This window comes from Leptonychotes weddellii, chromosome 1, assembly GCF_054177405.1.
Source record: "Leptonychotes weddellii isolate Sample4059 chromosome 1, ASM5417740v2, whole genome shotgun sequence".
Classification (NCBI taxonomy): Eukaryota; Metazoa; Chordata; class Mammalia; order Carnivora; family Phocidae; genus Leptonychotes; species Leptonychotes weddellii.
In genome coordinates this window covers 181,935,735-181,956,717 of record NC_138369.1, presented here as the reverse complement: position 1 = coordinate 181,956,717, position 20,983 = coordinate 181,935,735, and positions in this window count along the sequence as shown.

The following is a 20,983-nucleotide window of genomic DNA, read 5'->3' as shown; positions in this document are numbered from 1 at the left end:
AACTTTGCTCTGATTTTCAGCTCTTTCTACTTGACTTCTTAGCATCGTACCTCCTAAGAAGAAAATGCCTCAGTAGAAAAGCTGATGTTGAGTGTCAGGCTCACCTCCTGTGCTTTTCTTCTCTTCTTGACCTCTCAAGACCTGGTTGCTTTGGCATCCACAAATTCCAACTTTTGTCTTTCTCACCATGTGAGATTTTGTAAAACTTGGTTGGCTTTTCGGCCCCACACAAAGGTTGGCAAATGCCCCAAAGGTCAAAGCTTCATGTAAAAAGCTGGGGTTCTTCAATGCAGTTTGCTTCTCTCTGGGATATGTTGTTTCAAGTCCTGCCTTCAAACAGGTTTTGGGTTTTTTTTCTATTAATCCAGTTCCTCTTCATGTGTGTGTGTGTGTGTGTGTGTGTATGTTTAATGGAAGCACTGGCCCACTAAGAAGTTACTCCATCATAGCTAGAATTAAAAGTCTGCAGTTATTTTTTTAAAGAGACTTTATTTTTTTAGAGCAGTCAGGTTCACAACAAAATTAAGCAGAAAATAGAGTTCCCATACACCCCTTATGTCCAGCCTCCCACACTATGGACATCCCATGTCAGAGTGATACATTTGATGAGTCTGCATGGACACATCATCATCACCCAGAGTCCCTAGTTTACATCAGTGTTCACACTGGTGTACATTCTATGGATTTTGACAAATTGCATTTCTTTTAAAATAAACTTTATCTGGAAGAAATTTTAGATTGACATATAATTTGCAATGATAACACAGTGAGTTTTCATCTACCCTTCACCCAGCCTCCCCTAATGTTAATATATTACCATGGTATATTTTTTAAAACTAAAAACTAAAAAAATTTGGTGTTCTACTATTAAGTAAATTCCAGACTTTATTTGGATTGAACCAATTTTTCCATTAATGTCCTTTTTCATTGTTTGTTTCAGAATCCAACCCAGGATTCCACATTGTATTTAGTTGTCATGTCTCCTTTGGTTCCCATGATCTGTGACAGTTCCTCAGTATTTGTTTTTCATGGCATTGAGTTTTGAGTATTACTGGCTAGTTATATTGTGGAATGTCCCTCAGTTGGGGTTTAGCTGATGTTTGTCATATGGTTATACTGTGGTTATTATTATTATTTTTTGGAGACAAATGCCTTTCTAATCACATCATATCAGGGTGTACATGCTATCAACCTGTCTTACTACTGTGATGCTAACCTTGATCACTTAGCCAAGATACTTGAATGGTTTTTCCCCTGTAAAGTTACCCTCCCTGCTTTCAATCTTCTGTTCTTTGGAAGCAAGTCATAAAGTCCAACTCACATTCAAGCAGAGGGGGTGAAATTAAGCTTCATCTCTTAGAAGGGAGTATCTATATAACCATTTGGAATTCTTTAAGGAAGATTTGTCTTCTCACTTATTTACTTATAGATTCAATCATATGTTTATATCAGTATGGACTCATATATAATTATTTTATGCTTTGGGTTATAATTCAGTTTTATGTGATTTATTTTGCTATTTGTTATTTATTTATTTGTTGGTTGCTCAAATTGTTCCAGATTTGGCCATTGGGAGCTCCTTCAGTTTGGCTTCTCTGTACTTTTGACATGCCTCCATCCTTTTGTTTTTTTAACACTGCCTTACTTTCTTGATACTCTAAGATGCTCCAGGCTCATCTTATATTTTCCCTGTTTCAGCCCTAGAATTGGCCATTTCCCCAAGGCTCTGGTTTCTTTTTTTTAGAGAATGGTATTTAGAAATGAATATCTGACTAATTGACATGCTCACTATTACTGAGCTTATGTCATACATTTTGTAAGATAGAGTCTTTTGTCATCCTGAGATTCTCTGACTTTTGGTTGATTTTTAAAAATTATTTGCATACATTAAAGTTCACTCTTTGTGAGATATGGTCCTATGGAATTTGACAAATGCATAAAGTCATATATATACCATCATAGTACCATACAGAATACTGACTGACATCACCAAAAAATTGCCTTGTGCATCCCTTTTGTAGCCACTCACTTTAGTCTGTATCCCCAGCAACCATTGATCTCTCTTCAGCACTTCATTTTAATCCTGCCTCTCTGCCTTGTTTGCAGACCTTGGAGTGGGGAGGAATGATCCAGATGAGGTTTTAATGTCAGCTTTGCAGGAGTGAGCAGGTAATAATGCCTGTTAACTGGATTGCGAGTTATTTGTCTTGTTTGTCATTCTTTCTGTAGAACAACACTTAGTATGAAGTAGGTGCTCATGAAAAAAAAATTAATGCATCAAGTGCCAGCAGGACCCAGTGTAAGTGTATGGTTAATCTGTGACAACTGAAAATGTGTTTCTTGAAAGTTTTGAGGATTCCTAAGTATTCTAACACCAGTAATTGAATATTGCCACAGTAGCTAAGCTAATACCAGCTCTGCAATTTTCTCCATCCTCCATCCCCAAGCCTCCCAGCAATTGATTAAAATCTGTGCAGAATACTTGACAATCTTACCTTGTTGACCTTAAAAACCTTAAAAACAACCCTTCCACATAGGCCATATTACCTCCATTACAAAAGACTGCCTCTTTTGGACCTCAGGTTTTAGTCCAGAATTTTTTTTAAATCTAGAAATGCTTTGCCGCTTAATCTTCCATGTACCCAACAGTGCTCATGTACCCAACAGTGGCAAAAAAAAAAAAGCCTTAGTAAGCAAGGGGGGGATATGGCTTCTCTCAGCCACCAGCCATGTAAAATGGCAGCAGGTAACAATCCAGGGAGAAAAGATCAATTCTTTAACAAGTCACATTCAACACATGACCTGCAGAAAGAGATCTCCACTTCTCTTGGCAAAGGACACAGAGAAGGCACTTTTTGGATGCTGATATAGGAAGGAAATGCAAGTTCATCACATTGGCCTCTGTTGACTTGCCAACTTGAAGCCAGCAGATTCCTTTCAGAACTGGGCATGAGAGTAAGTGTCCTGGTGCTGTAAGCATTCCTCCTTCTCTCATTGTTTTCTAAAGTGATGGAAAAGAGCCAGAGGGGTAATGGAAGATGTGAGATTAAAGATACAGAAGTATTCACCAGGAGAATTGCGCAATTTGCTTGTAAATGAATCTGTAGCCTCAGGGCTATATGTACCCAGAAAAAAAAAATGAGGTGGAAATTTGGCAAACATGATCATCAATGATCTAATTTGGCTGTTTACTCCAATCAAGTTAATTGGTTAACTGCCAGGTTTTCACTCTACTTTGAATTGCTCAGGGACAGCAAAAGGAAAGGGGGATTAAATTGTGCAGTTGAGGCTCTTATACATTTCTGATGAAAATGTCTTTTTGGAATAGATATTTGGCCTTTAAGGTACTTTATGATGAGACTCTTCTTGCATTTTCTTTGCAAAAGGACAGAAGAGGCTCAGCTGGATTTCTGGCCCATTAAATAATTTAGGTACTGAGAATAGGCCAATTCTTCACTCCCAGGTTCCAGGCATTACTCAGTCATGGAGCCAACAAGATGCATTTACAGAAAGATTGAAAACTGGAGAGGTTGGCCATGTGCCCCTGGCCTTGGAGACTATAGAGGCAGCCTTCAGTTCATTTTCAGGAGTTTTATGTCCTTGTGTGGAAGATTATTATATGGCCTTCCATATTCATTCATTCATTCATTCATTCACTCATTCATTCATTCATATTGAACACTGGTAATGTGTCAGGCACTGTACTAGGTATGGCAGATGCAGAGATGAAGGAGACAGGTTTCCTACACTGAAGGGTTCAACATCTGGTTAGACAGTGGCAGCTGTAAATGAATAGTGTTACAATGGTATGACCAATGCAACAGTAGAAGCATGTACCATGAACATTGGGCACATGAAGTGGGTAGGATAGAATCTCCTTGGATGGGTCAGAGAAGGTTTGTTTTGTAAAGTTAGGAGTTGAAATTGATAGATGAAACATAAATAAGATCCCTTTCTACTGTGGAGGGGTGAGGTTGGCAAGGAAATGTGTTTAAAGCATGACAACAGTACATGTGGACACATGAAGTGGTGTATTCTTTAGGAGAGCTGCCAGGAGCTCACTGTGCCCAGAGCTTGGGCTGTAGGCAGAAAAGTAGGGAGTCTCACTGGCAGTGCTAGAGGGAGTCTTTGGAAAGTTTTAAAGGACAAAAATCATTTGGTCATCTTTGAAAGGTCATTGTCATGGTGACAGGAAGAGCAGAAATTCTGGAGGCAGCCAGAGATGGTTCAAATGCAGGGCTACTTTTTTACTGTGTAGCCTTGGAGAAGTTTCTAGATATCACCAAGCTTTAAGAATATAAGATAATAACACATTCCTTCAAATATTGTTGAGAAAATTAGAAACAACATATATAAATTATCTAGAAAAGTAACTGAAAACTTTTGTTATAATTGTTGTGAGGCTAATATGATGTATTGGAAGGTGGAAGAGTATCTCAGTCAGAGAGTCCTGGATTCTGATCCTAGTTTTGCTTCTGACTAGTTGGGTATTTTTTGGCACACTTCTTAACCTTTCTGAGCCCATTTTCTAGCTGGTAGACGTCCATTTATTCAATAAACATTTATTAAAGAACCTCTGTGTGCAGTCTTGTGCTAGCAATGAAGTGACCTCAGCGAACAACCAGGCACAGTCTCCCCTAAAACACACAACTCCAGTTTAATATGAGAAAAAAATCAGAAAAATTCCAATAGTGGGAAAGCCCGAAAAAACCTGATTAATGCTCCTCAAAACTGTCATTGTCATAAAAAAAGGAAAACTGAGAAATGGTCACAGCCAAGAGGAGCCTAAGGAGCCAAGACGATAAAATGTAATATGGTATCCTGGATATGATTCTTGAACAGAGAAAGGACATTAACTACAAATCAAGGAAATCTAAATAAAGAAGTGACTTTAATAATAATAATAATAATAATAATAACAACGTATCAATATTGATTCATTAATTATAAGAAGTGTACCATACTAATAATGTAAGATGTCAATAATAGAGGAGATGTATCTAGGTGGGGGGTGGGGGGTATATGGAAAATTCTACTATCTTCTCAATTTTTCTGTAAATCTAAAAATGGCCTAAAAAGTAAAGTTTATTTTTAAAAAGAGGCGTGTTCCCTGATCTTGCAGAATATGTACTCTGCAAAGTGGGAATAAGAAAAACGGACACATAGGAAGGTTTTGAGGTCTACTTACAAGCTTGTAAAATGATTTTATACAAGGTTAGTGCATGAGAATTGATGAATGGAAGTTTATTTTTATCTTCATAAATATTTAAAATCTCACATGTATACATTCATCCACATATCCATATATCTATTGATCATTTACTTATTATCCTATGCGTGGTTGTCATGGGTGGTAGTATATTTGCAAATATTCTAGTTCAGATTTACTTCTAGGCATATGGAAGAATTGCATTTCCCTGCCATATCTGAAGTTAGATGTGGCTATGGATTTGCTTTGGCCAATGGAACCTAAGCAGAAATGAAATGCATCCTGATGGGTGGGAGCTTTTAGCATAAATGTTCAAGTCATTACTTAACCTCCTCCTCACTGGTATGTAAACCAAAGGTATATCCAGGGAAGTAGAACTACTATGAATGCTATGGGAAAAGGAATTGATTTTAGTAAGTAGACCTTACACAGTGGAGAAGACAAGGTCTCAAAAGGAGAGTTAGATGGTGAGAGATGAAGTTACTAGCCAGTCTTCCTGAAGCACTGATGTGGGTAGACAAATTGGAGCTTTCAGGAGAGTTTAAGAAGTCTGGTACATCCAGCCACCAAAGTAGGGCCATGAATAGGGAGCTTCCAGAGTTGTCCATGGGAATTTGCTGTCTGAGTGCATCTGCCACTGAATCTGGCAGTGAGCCTTGGGTCACTGTTGGTCACGGGGACCTACAATCAGGAAGATGCTCTGGATGTGGAGCAGAGGAGAACAAGGACAAGCTGAGATCCACTGGGCATCTCTGTGTTTGCTGTTTCTGCATCTAATGATGTCCTTCAGAGAGTAATTGTGATGTTTCACTTCTGTCTCCCAAATCTTTTTGTATTCCCCTTTGACTTTAACCCAAACCATACAAGGAAGAGGATTCCAGAGGTGAAATCTCCAATTTAACCAAGCTGTTGATAGAACACTTCAGCACAGTCTACCAGCCTAGCATCTAAACACACCTCTTTTAACCATTACTTCCAAATAAAGACAATAGAAAAATAATTCCTCTACCAAACATGATGAACAACTATTCCTGCACAACCGAAAACATGTTTACTTCTCCCCCCTAAAGGACACACAAAGTCTCACCTTATCCATAGTTGGGTAATGGTCATTTCTCTTCTGAATCCTTCCTTGAAAATACTAATAATGACTAAAGTCCTCATTTCTTCAACTGATCATGTGGTCGTAGTTGGTATTGATCACTTACTTTTTCCACTACCCAGTCCATATTCTCTTTGTTCTCAGCAAGCACCTTAGGTTGTCATGGTTCCCTGCCTTGTAGGTCAACCAAATCACTATCCCTGAAGGTTATGTACCATTAGCAGTTCTGCCTAAGTTGGGTTATAGCTTTCCATTAACTTTTTTAAAAAATTGTCTTAAAATTTTTATTATCATGTTAGAATACCCAGAACATAAAATTTACCATCTTAACCATTTTAAGTGTACTGTTCAGTAGTATTAATACATTCACATCAGTTAACTTTTATCACAGGACACGGGAGTTCTAAGAGGTGCCCCAGAGGATCTCCTATGTTTCAGACATACTCCATTGCCCCCATTGTGTAGTGGCCACCTAGTTTCCATGGGCTCAATCTGACCCAAGTCAGTACAGTAACCCCCTTCTTTTCCTGTTGGTTCATTGGCAAGAGGAACCCAAAGTAGCCAAGTGGTAGTCTCAGCTTCCAGTTGAACAGAACCATGATTGTGTTTTCTGATAGAAACAAAGACATCTAGACTGACAGGCTCCAAAATCATGTGGACAGGTGGTAAAAACTTTGTTGGTTGTCATGAAGGGTCATAAGAGAAACTACTACCTCTTCTACCCCTTGGTTCCTAGATATCTAAATCTGGGCTATGGGAGAAACAGCACCATATACCAATTTAGAGGATATACCATATTCTGGAGTTCCATAAATATTGCCACCCAGTTGGCACTACAACTGAATCATCAAAAACCTATTCCATCATTCTATCAGGTTAGCTGCTTTAGGATGATAGTTGGACCAGGGCATTCCATGAGCATGGGTCCATTGTTGCATTTTTTATGCTGCAATATGAGCTCTCTTTTCAGAAGCAATGCCATTTGGAATACTAGGACACTAAATAAAGCACTCTGTGAGTCTATAGATGATAGTTTTGGCAGAAGCACCTCAGGCAAGAAAGGCAAATCCATACATACAGTGTCTTTTCTACTCAGACCAAAATTCATATTTATTCTGCTTAGAGTTTGCTAAGCTTTTTCAATCTGTAAATTTATGTCTTTCACCAAATGAGGAACATTTTACCCATTATTTATTAAATATTTTCTCTGCCCCAAACTTTCCCACTCTCCTGAGCCTCCAATTATATGTATGTTATACCTTTTGATTATTTTTCATCTGGTTCCTGAGGCTCTGTTAATTTTTCAATCTTTTTTTTCTCTCTCTCTCTCTTTTTTTTTTTCCAGATTGAACAGATCCATAGATTGGATCCATAGTTCTATGGATATATCTTCAAGTTCATTTATTTTTTTTAAAGATTTTATTTATTTATTTGAGGGAGAGAAAATGAGAAAGAGAGAGAGCACATGAAAGGGGGGAGGGTCAGAGGGAGAAGCAGACTCCCTGCTGAGCAGGGAGCCCAATGCGGGACTCGATCCTGGGACTCCAGGATCATGACTGAGCCAAAGGCAGTCACTTAACCAACTGAGCCACCCAGGTGCCCTATCTTCAAGTTCATTTACTCTTTATCATTCCCATTCTACTCTCAAGCACATTCAGTGAACTTTCAATTTCAGATATTGTGTTTTCCAGTTCTAGAATTTTTATTTGGCTCCTTAAAAAAAATAATTTCTAGTCCTCTGTTTTCCTTTAAATCAATGAATGTAGCTCAAAAGCTGCTTTAAAATCCAGGTTTGCTAATTTCAACATCTGTTTGGTTTTTTCTTTTGAAAATGAGTGGCATTTCCTTGGTTCTTCATATGTTGAGTAGTTTTCTTTTTATTATTATTATATCCTGGATATTATGAGGTTTATGTTGTGGAATTCTGGATTCTGTTATATTCTTTCACAGAGAGTTGATTCACCTTTGCTTTCTTTGTTTTAGCATCTAATTAATTTGGTTGAACTCAAACTACAAATTCACCCTCAGTGCTCCCAGGTCCTGTTGTCACTCCTGGTATAGCTTTTTTTAATTGCACAGCAATAATAGGTTTAAGTGTGCATCTCTGCCCTACTGAACTATAAGTGTGTCAAAGATAGTAACCTAGTCTTTTCATCTTTGTGTCCTTTATATATAGCTTAATGTTACACACAATGGACCTGCCATGATGATGAATGCACAAATAAACTAATGAACCATGTAATTCAGGAAACATCCACCAAATGTTACTAAGAAGAGTCAGGAACCAGGAGGGAAAATCTGAGAGTCCTGCATGCACATATCAATTTTCATCTTCCTATGCTTGGTGTAATTTTCAGTTCTTAAACCACTACTAAGAATCATAGGCCCAATAGGTACATCTATTCTTCAATATTTGTATGCTCATCTATTATTTCCTACAGGGTACACATTGTAGCAAAATCCCATTACAATAAAGTGATTAAAACAGAAGATAGTGATTGTTCAATCATTCCTTTAGCTGCATTTCTATAATGTGGGAATAATCTAAATGTATACATTTGAATCACAATTCAAGCCCACAGCTCAAGCCTATGTTATTCATTCATTCAATGGACACTTGAGTACCTGTGCTAGGTTCTAAGTTCCAGAAATATAAAAATTAATAAGCACAGTTCCTGTCCTGAAGGGGTGAGGGAAACACAGAGGTTAGACATTTAATTAGTTATCTGTAGATCCTACAAATATGTATCGAGCACCTATTTTGTTCTGTGAACTTGACTAGGGTCCAGGGACACAATAATGAGAGGATAGACAATTCTCTGCCCTCAGGGAACTCAGGGTTTCTCTGGAGGGCATTAACTCTAGGAGAGGTTTTCCAAGATTACAGTCATTCAAGTATCACCCTCACATTTTGTTTTTGCTGTGGCCTATACAACATGTACTGCTAATTCATATTTTATTTGTCTCACTCTTCAAAAGCTTAAGCCAATTTAATATTAAAAGAAAGATTATATCACAGATTGGATAGGCTACTTATGCTTTTCAAATTCATATGAACATAAATGCATAATTATTAAAATGCAAATGAATAAATGCAAAATACCAAGTATCACATGTCCTATACTCTGGGGAACACTGCTTTAAGTCTGTTAAATGTTGTAAAAGAGACATTTATAAAGTGTGAAAAGTGTAATGGGAATATAAAAGAGGCTATTAATCCTGTCTGTGTTTATAAGGAAGGGTTTGCAGAAAAGTCTCTTTGTGGGAAATGACAGTATCCCCTTTATCATTTTATCCTTGTGGTAGTCAAAATTATGCCCCTCCCCCAGCCCAATCCACATTCTAGTCTGAACTAATAAAATACATTACATTACAAGGTGAAGGGGAATTAAGGTTGCAGGTAGAATTGAGGGTGCTAATCAGCTAGCCTTAAGATAGAAAGAAATTAAGCTGGATGATCTGGATGGGCCCAGTGAAATCACAAAGAACCTTAAAAGCAGAAAGGGGAGACAGAAGAAAGTCAGTGTGATTTGATGTGACAAGGAGGATAGCATTATTGTAGGCTATAAAGATGGAGGAAGGGGTCATGAGCCAAGGAAACATGTAGCCTCCAGAAGCTGGAAGAGGCAAGGAAATGGATTCTTACCTCCAGAAAGTCATATAGCCTTACCAATACCTTGATATTTGCCCAGTAAGGCCTGTGTTGGATTTCAAACCAATAGAACTACAAGATAATTGATTTGTGTTGTTTTAAGCCACTAAATGTGTGATCATTTGTTATAGCAGCCATAGGAAGCTAATACAACCCTCAGGGCCAGATGCGTCTTAGTCTTTGGCTAAAAATGAATCAAACTCCCTTTTAAGTTCCCTAAGGGCAAGGACCTCATCTTTTTGTCTGTTGTAGGACTAGTACCTACAATCACATTTAGCATATTGTTGTCAGTCAGTGACTATTTTGAGTGCATTGTGAGCTGGATGATCAAGAATGGGTAGAAGTTGGGGCGCTTGGTGGCTCAGTCGTTAAGCATCTGGCTTTTGATTTTGGCTCAGATCATGATCTCAGGGTCGTGGGATTGAGCCCTTTGTTGGGCTCTGCACTCATCATGGAGTCTGCTTGAGATTCTCTCCCTCTTTCTGCCCCTCCCCCACTCACAAACATGCTCTCTCTCTTTCAAAAAAAAAAAAAAGAATGGGTAGAAATTTCATAGACATGCAAGTGGGTTGAGGAAGGGCTTTGAAGATGATGGAGCTGCTTGAGCAAAGACATGAATGTTTGTGGTGTGGTTAGAGAAAGAAATTATCTGTCAGAAGACAGCATGCTTAGGGAGAATGAGTGATAACAAATCCAGGCAGTGGCAGGGGGCAGACCAGGAAGGGCCTCATGTGGCATAAAAGAGTTTGATTCAAGTCCTGAGACCACAGGTAGTCATGTCTCAATCTTGTGTGAGGCATTAAGGGCAATATGGTCTTCCCCTCTCTCCAAGCTGGTATCTTCAAAACATCTACTAGAATTTTGTGTTTCTGGAACCAGGATTCTTGCAATCCATGCAGCTGTTTTGGTAGAAGGCCTGACCTTGTGGACTTGGGTTCTTGGGCAGGAGGTCAAGTGTTGCACATTAGGAATGGCCAGACAGAGGAAGCCAGCAGCCTGAGAAATCAGGTGACTCTCAGGCTTCCTGGAACTTCCTCCCTGTAGGAGCCGACAAGCTGTCAAGGTTTCCTTCATAAACCCCATGCTCCATGTGTTTGCAATGTGGCCACAGAGATGCACATGGGATCAGGGGCTGGGGTGTGAGGGCTTAGTTCTGGAAGCATTGCTTCCTCTGTTTTCCCGTGCCTTTTTGAGAGCGCTTATTTTGCTTTCTTAAAGTTATGGTGTGGAATAAAGAGACAGTAATGAGTTCCAGATGCTTTTATTTTTCTCCTTCTATAATTGGAAACAAAAATATAGCATGGCTTTTAAATTGAAAGTGCCAGAGAGGAATGATGCTTTTAGCTCTGGGGTTTTAGCTGTGATTTAGAGCCCAGTGTGAGGCTAGGGCCGTCATCACTACACACCAGCTCACTCACACTGCTCCCTGCAGACCCAGCTCAAAGCTTTATCTCAGAACCTGAATGAGGTTCAACTGTGAGTCCTATTTTAAGAAACTCTAACACACGGAACTCAAACTTGCAAAGAAGACAGATTTGGGCAGAGTGAACAGCCACGTATTCAAAGGATGATTGTTTTGCAGAAGACCACAATGCAAGCCTTTTAACTGGAGCTCCCCCGGTGCACCTAAAGTTTCCCCACACACCATTAATTTCTGAGGAAGGGGACAAAGACCCTTCTAGCTAAAGTGTTCCAAGCATGAAGTGCCAAGTGAAGATCAATTAAAAAATCAAGAGACCAGAATCTTAAAGTATAAAGTGATCTGAGGAAGAAAAAATGCTTGAGATACTATGGACTCATTCATACAAGAGCCAACTTTGCAGGAGAACTTGAAAGTCATCATGTGACCACCTGACTTAGAGTCATCCTTGGAATTGGATCAGCCTCCTTGAAAGTTAGATAAAGGGATCATCCTAACCATGCAGGAAGAAACACCTATTGTTAGACTCAAAGCTTTAGGTCCCTTTTGGAGTCCTCTATTCTTCCCTTTGGCCAATCGTTGTTGCAAAATGGAATAGTAGGGAAAGCAGGATTCAGATTTAGACTGTGGGAAAGCAGTTGGCCTCCACCTACAAGACATAAGACCAGATTACACTCTCTCCAGGGAGATAATCTTTAACACAAAGCAGATCCCAGCCTCCAGTCTAACAGCAGGCCAGGAAGGGAAGATAAAGCTAAATGGCCACTCAATCCTTACATGATTTGCACAACACACTGGCAAAAATAGGAATTCTGGACCCCAGAGCTGAAATTTAAGACTGGCCTCTTGCCTTTTGTTCATGGCAAAACAAAAAGTTGAAGTTCTCTTTGATGCCAAGACTCTCAGGTCAGTCTTGATGAGCAATAGAGACTGTCTCCCTACTTCTCTCACTGCCTATTCTCCCATTGCCTTTTGTATTTTCCTCTTGCAGCCATGCAAGTAATTAATCCCCAAAACCTTGAGCTGCCATCCATCAAGTACTCACTGTGTGCTAGCCACCTTACAGTGGTGCATGTCATTATCCATTATTACTCCCAATCTCCAAATTCTTGCTTTGATCAGCCAATTCCAAAGCCCAGAGACTTCCTTTATATTCTGTTCTTAAATCATGTGAAGCCAGCAATATGGGTCTAAAGAGATTAATCAGTGGTTCTTAACATTTTTGAAAATGTGACCAAGGCTGGAGCTTCACCCTTGACTTATTCAGAACCTCTGGGGTCTCAGCATCTGTGTCTTAAATCTGCTCACTGTGATTTGGATGCATGGTGGGCTGGAGAACCAGTGCAGAAGCACCTTCGGTGATGTGGGGCTTAGGGGGTGATTTGGGGAGCTGACTCCTTTTCAGGGAGCCCTCTGTTCTGCTGTGGGCACTGAAGCCTATCTGTGGCCCCTCACTGGGCTTGAGAAAATCAATAGGGGAGACCAAGGCAAAAGGCAGGTATTCTGACCCTAGTCTAGCTCTTTCCTGACTTCCGAATTGGGTTGGGCGGTCCAGAGGGAACCTTGAGGTCCTACTTCTTCCCCTTCAATCCTAGAGCCAGCTTATGGCCCCTTGCCTCTGTCTTCTACTCCTATTAGATCTGAACACCTGAGGGGGCCTTCCAAGAAGTCTTTCCCAACCCCTATGAGAAACTTGCTAAGCCCTAATAATTCAGAATTTAAACGATAGAAGAAAAGATGAGGAAACTTTAGAGTCACCAACTCCTCCCATGGCAGGGGAGCCCATACCCAATATGTGGGGTATTCTCAGCTCATCTTCTTCCAAATGGCTTAGTCATCTTGTCTCCTCATCTTTCCACTTTGTTGGTGTCTCCATTGAGGATTGATTGACAGAGCCCATCCTCCCAGGGGCAAAGACTCCATGCTGATGTGATTTTCTGGGGTTGGGGGATTCTTTGGGCTCTAAACCCCTAGCCCAGAAGCTGTCTGGGGGATTGCCAAACTAAGCAACCAAACACAGACATGAACCGGCTCTTCCTCTATGGGTGAACTTACTTCAAGTCAAGGTCCCCTTAAAAGTATGTGGAATGTGTTAATTTTCTGAAGAATTACTTTATAGTCATGATCGTCTTCTTGGAATTTAGCTTTAGTAAATAATTTAAGATGTGTTCTCATAACTGGTTATAAGGGTGTTCACTGCTGCATTATTTTTACTGAGCAAACTTGGAAACAACTTAAATGTCCAGTAACAGAAGATTCGGTGACTGAATCATGCCACTCTAAAAATCATGGTGTATATTCCTGCTCTGGAACATGTAAAGTTACTTATTATATTTTAAATGCCAAAAGTAGGTTACAAAACAACATGGACACTATGATCTCATTTTTGCATCTGGAAAAATATATATCAAACTATTAATAATTACTATCTCTGGGTGGGGACTAAAGGTGGTTTTGATTTCCTCTTTCATTGCTTGTCTGTATTTTCTAATAATAATTATTATTAATAAAGAATGCATAGTACTTGCTTAATTGGAACAAACCTAATGTTGGTGTTGAGCAAGGGCAGGCATCTGAAAGTGGGGTAGAAACAAGAACATAGGCACCCTGAAGAACCCCAAAGGCATAAAGGCCATGCTTCCATTTGCATCTCATCTCACACCAACTCTACTTGCCAACCACTGTTGATGTCGACAGGCATTGCATGCATTACTTACCAACAAGGTCTCCATAGTTTTTCATTAGCTGGAAGAGAAAACAGATGGAATGAGATTCCATAGTGGCCACACTATTTCTGAGATTGCCTCTCATTTCTGATAAAACTAGGTTTGGAGACCGTGGTTAGTTATCTTAGTCAAGTGGGCTTGACAAGACCTCACCCCAGAATAAGGTTACATCACAGCTCTCTCACTGAACCTTGAGGTCCCTCTTCTTCCCCTTCAATCCTAGAGCCAGCTTTCGGCCCCTTGCCTCTGTCTTCTACTCCTATTAGATCTGAACACCTGAGGGGGCCCTCCAAGAAGTCTTTCCCAACCCCTATGAGAAACTTGCTAAGCCCTAATAATACAGAATTTAAACTATAGAAGAAAAGATGAGGAAACTTTAGAGTCACCAACAGAATAGCTTTAGGTGTGCTCTGGATGTCCTGCTCCATGTGACTTTCAGCATCATGGAGCTCCCTGCTGTCAGGCAGAGATCTTCCAAAGGGGGATGGCCTGTGTTCTCCAGTAAAATACCTATCAGTCCCAACACCTCCCAGGACGGGGGGAATCAGGAGAATAGGCACCCAGAGTGTTACTCTAAGGTAAGGGTCTGCAAACTACTCCCTGTGGGCAAAATCTGGCTCTCTGTCCATTTTTGTCAATGAGTTCTACTGGAATACAGCCACACACATTGTTTATATATTGTCTAAGGCTGTTGTCCTGCTCCAGCAGCATAGTTGAGGAGTAGTGACAGAAACTGCATGGCCCAGAAAGTCAAATATTGCTGACCTCTCTCCAGGAAAACTACAGGAGAGGGCAATGTGTCCCCTGTAACATTCTTGGCTACTCTGGAATGTACACTCTCTGGCTTCTCTCCTCTTTCTGGCTGTCCTGCTTGGCTTTTGTAACCATCCCCATTATTAAAGTTCAAGGTTCACTCCTTGGCCCTCCTCTTCTCATTCTACTTTCTCAAAAATCTTCTCGTGGATGTCTCAAGGGCCTTTCAAATCACACAAATCTTAGCCTAAGGGGACCATATAATTTATTGGTTCAAACCAGGGCATTTTGGGGAATAACATTTCTGGACAAGACTCTGAGATAGTAGGCCTAAAGTGGATGGTCCTGGGGAAAACTGAGAAGTCAAATCATTTTAAATGAAAACACTAATTATTTTCATTCCCCAAACCCGATCTCTTTCAAGAGATTCCGGGGGCTCTGGCATCGCCATTGTGCTCATGATACAAACAAGAAGCCCAAGACGTATCCTTTACATACCCCTCCCTCACCAACCACCTCCACTCCATCACCAAGTCGACTTTCTGCATCTCTTGGGAATCCACCCACTTCTCCAGTCTCAGCTGCTAGGTCCCAGTCCAAACCAACACCATTTCTGGCCTTGTCTTCTCAAGAGCCTCCTCGCTGGCCTAGCCCCTCCAATCTCCTTTCCACCTGGCAGCCAGACTGATCCCTGTGAAATCTCAGTCTGATTGGACCACCCCTCTGCATAAAACACGTGGTCCCCATGCCTTTAGGACAGAGACACAAATTCTTACTCTTGGACTCCAGGGTCAGCTTGGGCGGTCTTCTCTCCCTGCCCTGCCACAAGTACCCTTCTTCCCTTCTGCTCTTTGGGAATGCTTGATTGTGTTCTGCACCTTCCTGCTTCTGGGTCTTCCTACAGACCATTCCCTGTAACTTCCCCTACTGCAGTCCAAGTCTGTCTAGGTCTCACTCCTTCAGTGTCCACATTGTGTCGTTACTGTGTCATCACCTGTCACTGCGCCCTGTACTCTGCAGACTGTAATGATGGCCTTGTGGTTCTTTGCTTACTGACCATCTCTCCCACCATAGGTGCCTGAGGACCGGGTTCATATCTCTGCTCACCATCACATCTCAGCACCTAGCTCATTGTCAGCACATAGTAGACACTCAATAAGTATCTATTGAAATGATGATGAAACAGGAAAAACAGCCTCTGTGATATCAGAGTTTGGGGGTTTCAGTTTAGATGGGATGGGGACTATGCTGGTTGTCTGTGGCTTCTGTAACGAATGACAATAAATGTGGCTGCTTACAACAACAGAAATTTCTTTTTTACAGTTCTGGAGGCCAGGAATCTAAAACCAAGATATCAGCTGAGCCACATTCCCCATGTGGGGTCCAGGGGAGAAGCTCTTCCACCTTTGGCAGCTGTGGGTGTCCCTTGGCTGGAGGCCACGTCACTCCAATCTCTGCTTTCACCTTCACACCACCTTCTCCTCCTGGGTGTCAAATGCCCCTCTTTATTCAAGTGTCCTCTGAGAACACTTGTGATGGCATTGAGGGCCCACCCAGATGATCTCCTTATCTCAAAATCCTCAACTTAATCACACCTACAAAGACCCTTTGTCTCAATAAGGTCACACTGACAGGTTCCAGGGATTAGGATGTGGACACATCTCTTGGGGTTGGTGGGAGGTCATTTCAACGTACCATAGGAACATACGACTAGATTTGGCCCAACAGGGGGAAAGATCTGTCATTTAGGATGAGAATCTCTGCAAACCAGGAGACAGAATAGATTCAGTGATGGTGGGTGAGAAACATCCCTATGATGCTTTCACTGGAGCCAAAACAGACATTATTGTTGTCCCCTTGCCCATTCTTGCCTTCTCTGCCCACAAACAAAGACCACTTCCCCAGGCAGAGGGCTTGGGTAAGATCCAGCTCTTCCTGAACTGTTGCGATTCATGCCTGACAAGTTAGTGGAAAGAAGCCATAACCAAAGACTCACATTTGCTGCACAATATTGGGCAAAAAGCTTCATCTCCGATAGCCTCAATTATAAGTCAAGTTACCTTTCTCTAGGGAGTGATTGGATGTTTTTCTGTCATTTCTCATGTGTCTTGGGATAATAGTGTTAATACAAAGCATTATTATATTTGCCAAGTTAGTTCCTTGCAAGGACTGAATCTTACTCTCAGAGCTACTTCTAACAGCTGTAAACTCTCCAGTTGCCTGTAAAAATCACAACAAAAATCCACTCCAGACGTTTCAGTCACCACACACCTATGTCTTTTTGACTTTCAGGAGCTGTCCTCCTCCAACTTTTCCTTTTAGTGTAACCAGAGCCATCAGCAGTCTTCCGCTGCCCTGGGAAATGGCTCTTTATGGCTAGGGCAGCAAAAAGTCTTTCAAAAGGCATGACAATTAAAAGTATACAAACATAGGGGCCTGGCCAGAAATAAATATTACTGTAATTTTTAGAAGTCTGGGTTATTTCATTTTTAGGTAATGAGTCTAATTCAATTTCTATAAACCCAGTTGTCCTTTTGTGGTTTAACTTCAACTGCGAGCATTTTGTGCTTCTAGGCAGCCTTCTGAAATGGCAAGGCCTGCTAGTTGTGCTATTTATGAGGGAGATTGGGATGAGGTTCCATTTTTGGCAGAGGGTAAAAATAAAGAATTTTCTTCTGAGTGGGCCCCTCTCAGAATCCAGCCCGGCTGCTCGGTCTACACTGGGCACACGTGCGCAGCATATGTCAGACTTGCCTCTGAAGAGAGTATGAATCACTCTGCCTGGCGCTGCTCTGAGGAGGTTTAAATCATGCTGTTCCTACAACATGGAAAGCAGCGTTTGATTTTCTGGGAGGGAGGTTTTGTAACTCTTTTTGCAATAAAATATGAACAGTCGGTACCCACTGTGAGGACTTTAGAGAAAACAAACTAAAAGATCACCATCGGGTGACCTCCCTGCCACAGGGAGCTCCCAGACACCTTTCCTGTGGGTGTCAGCATGGTGGCAGCCTTGTAGAGGGCAAGGTCATTCCCTCAATCAACAAACATTTCTGGAAGCCCCCGATGTGCACTGGGGTTGTATAGGAAACAAAGCTGGGTGTACATAGAGTGTGTTTGCTTTTAATGAAGTGAGTCACTCTCAGCTCCTCCAAAATCACAATCCCAGCAGCAAACTGGTTCATAATTACCAAGTTCAAGTACCAAGTTCAAGTTCAAGTTCAAGTTCTAGCAGGGTTGTTTTAGCCATTGCATGCATGGTGTCCCTCCCTCCCTCTCTGTTGCCAGTGAAGAGGGTTGACCTTGTCTGGGTTACACTTTGGGGAGACTTTGGGGGTTTGGAGAGATTCTAGGAAGTTAGACTGAATCGAACTCAGTATCTGCTGGGACACCTCTCCTCTAGGATCCTCCAAGTTTGGGCTCAAAGCCACTCAATCCCCTGGGGTGACCCTGGCAGGGGTTATAACCTGCCAAGGTTCCAGTGGACCCTCAAGGTGCCAAAGCCCCAACCTGCTGTACAGGTCCAAGGGTGTTCTTGGGGAGTGGTGCTCAAGGCCGGAAGGAACCCAAGTGGGTCCACCTGACAAGAGCCCAAAATAAGAGGCAGGAGGCCTCTGGTGATGCTTTGTGGCCTGAAATGTATGAGGGGGACAGAGTGACATGCAATCAAGAGCCCAGACCAGGCTGGAGGGGCAAGTGCCAGTGAGGCTGAGGGATGAGAAATGGTTGAGAAGGTAGGAGAAGTAGAGGAGGGGGGGAGGTGGGCTAGGAGGGAGAGAGGAGAGAGTCTTCCTGTTTTTATAGAAGAATTCCACTCCTCTACAAGAGGAATGGTGTGTGCAGACAGGGACTGGATGTAGTGAAGAGATGCCTGCTCTGTGGAGCCATGGGGAAGGGAAGGAAGCCTGGTTGGGACAGACACCAGCTAAGTGAGGAGGAGCCAGGGGACGACTTACCTCCACCACCTAACCCTGTGGATACTGGGGGATGTGAAGACAGTGGGAAGGGAGGCTCAAGGGGACACACTAATGGAAATATCAACCCTCAACTCCAGCATCTGCTGCTGTGCTAAAGGGACCCTTCTACTCCCCAGAGATTTTAACTTGCTAGGCCATTCTGATCCACTGTGGCCTCTGCCGCAATCCTCACTAGAACTCCAAGCTCATGCACGCACACGGGTCATTTCATGGAAAAGTCAATAACCAAAGCGCTCTGTCTTTGGAACGGGTAACTCAGAGGCCCAGGCTGTGAGCTGTGAGTAGGAAGCTGGAGCTCCCTTCTCAGAGGGTCTGCCTCTGCACCCCTGGTACCCTCAAGATCCCTGCCAGGGTCCCACATCTCTGTAGCCACTTTGTGTTTCTCGGCTCCACCCAGAGAGGCTTCGTCCCTCAGGCTTAAATGGAATTTTCTGGAACATAGCACACAGATTGACAAAACTTAAGGAGATGTTTCTCCAAGCACAGACCTAGACGGATCAAGTGCCAGGTTCTCTGCTTTTTCTAGTCAAGCATATGTTGAGTCTGATTAGCATTCAAGCTGCCTTCCCTGCAACAGCTCCCAGCATGGCAGCCCTCCAACTAGACCCATCCTCTCCGTCTTTGTTGCTGGAACCTGCAGATGCTGTCTCAAGGAAGGTACAAGCAGGCTTGGGGTCACAGGGAAGCCTCCTTTCTGCCTGCGGCTTGGGGCACCCTAAGAGGGCGTTTCTGGCCTGGGCTCTTTGCTCTCTCTAAGACATCTAGGCTGCTATCCGACCAGACGGGCCAGCTGTGAATCTGGGGGAGACAGGAGAAGAGCTTGCAATGGATCTCCCAGTGAAACGCTGCCTGTGTTTGCACACAGCCTCCCCTAAAGACGCCTACACCTGTTTAAGACAGGAAGCAGTTAATTCTCTTTACTGACAAGCAATGAAATATCAAAATAGAAGGAAAAGAAAAGCAATGCAAGTACCAGGCACATACCATCTCTTCTTACTCCATTTGGATTGTTAGGGGCCCAGCTCACATGGTCTCTTCTTAGCTGTTGTTAAACAAATGCCCACTGTTGATTTCATGTTAGTTTTGTTACATGAAAAAGTTCGGAGCGCCCCAGTCTGCCTCTTCCATTGCAGCCAGTCTCTTCTTCCCGGAAGAGCCTAGAATAATCTTTCTCTTGAAGCATATCTTTCCCCGAGGAAACCCAGTGTGTTACAGGAAGGAGCCCAGACTTGGGAGTCAGGCAGATGTAGGCATGAATCTTAGTTCAGCTCTGTGTCCTCTGGCAAGTGATTTAATCTCTCTTAGCCTCAACTTACACTATCTGTGCATGGTTGAACCTAACGCCATCACCTACTTGTTGTGTGACCTTGCACTAGTCACTTAATCTCTCTGGGTCTTAGCGTTCTTTTATATGGGATAAACATTGGTATCTATCTCGAGGTTGTTGCTAGTATTAACTGAATTACTCTATGTAAAGTGATTAGCACAGTGCCTGGCACATAGTAAGCATGATGGGAGAGTTTGCTCTTAGGATCACAATGAGTTGCTATGGGGACTGAAAGGGATGATCTGTGTCAAGCACCTGGCACATGGTAGGTATGTGCCCAACCCATCCCTCCCCCCAGCCTTCCCAGCATCCTCAGCTTCTCTCTGATTCTCACCTATGAACACATTCTCAGGTGCCTTTCCAGGGCAGGCCCCACACCCTGGTCTTTCTCTTAGCTGACCTGCCCTATGATTTTGCACTGCCCTAAGCTGTGTGTCTGCGCCGACCCCAACATCTCCTGTCAGGTTATTCGAGTTATTCTCTTCAGGCAGAAGATGAACGGATGACTAAGCATTCCTCTTATAGAAACCAGTCCTACTCTTCAGTGCAAATAATATTCAGCAAGAAAATTCACCCCAAAAATAGTATGGCAGATTAAATATGGCTATAAATTCTTTGCAGCTCAAGGAGTGGAGTCTTACTTGCCCACCCTTCCAAAATGGGCTGGCCTTGTGACTTTCTCTGACTAATAGATGTGGTGAAAGTGACTTCCCAAACCAGAACACTGCCTTGAGGATGTCACAGAAGGAAGCTGGTCTAACCTACTGGGAGATGAGGGGCCATGGGATAAACAGAGGGGCCCTGGATGAAGCTGGTACCA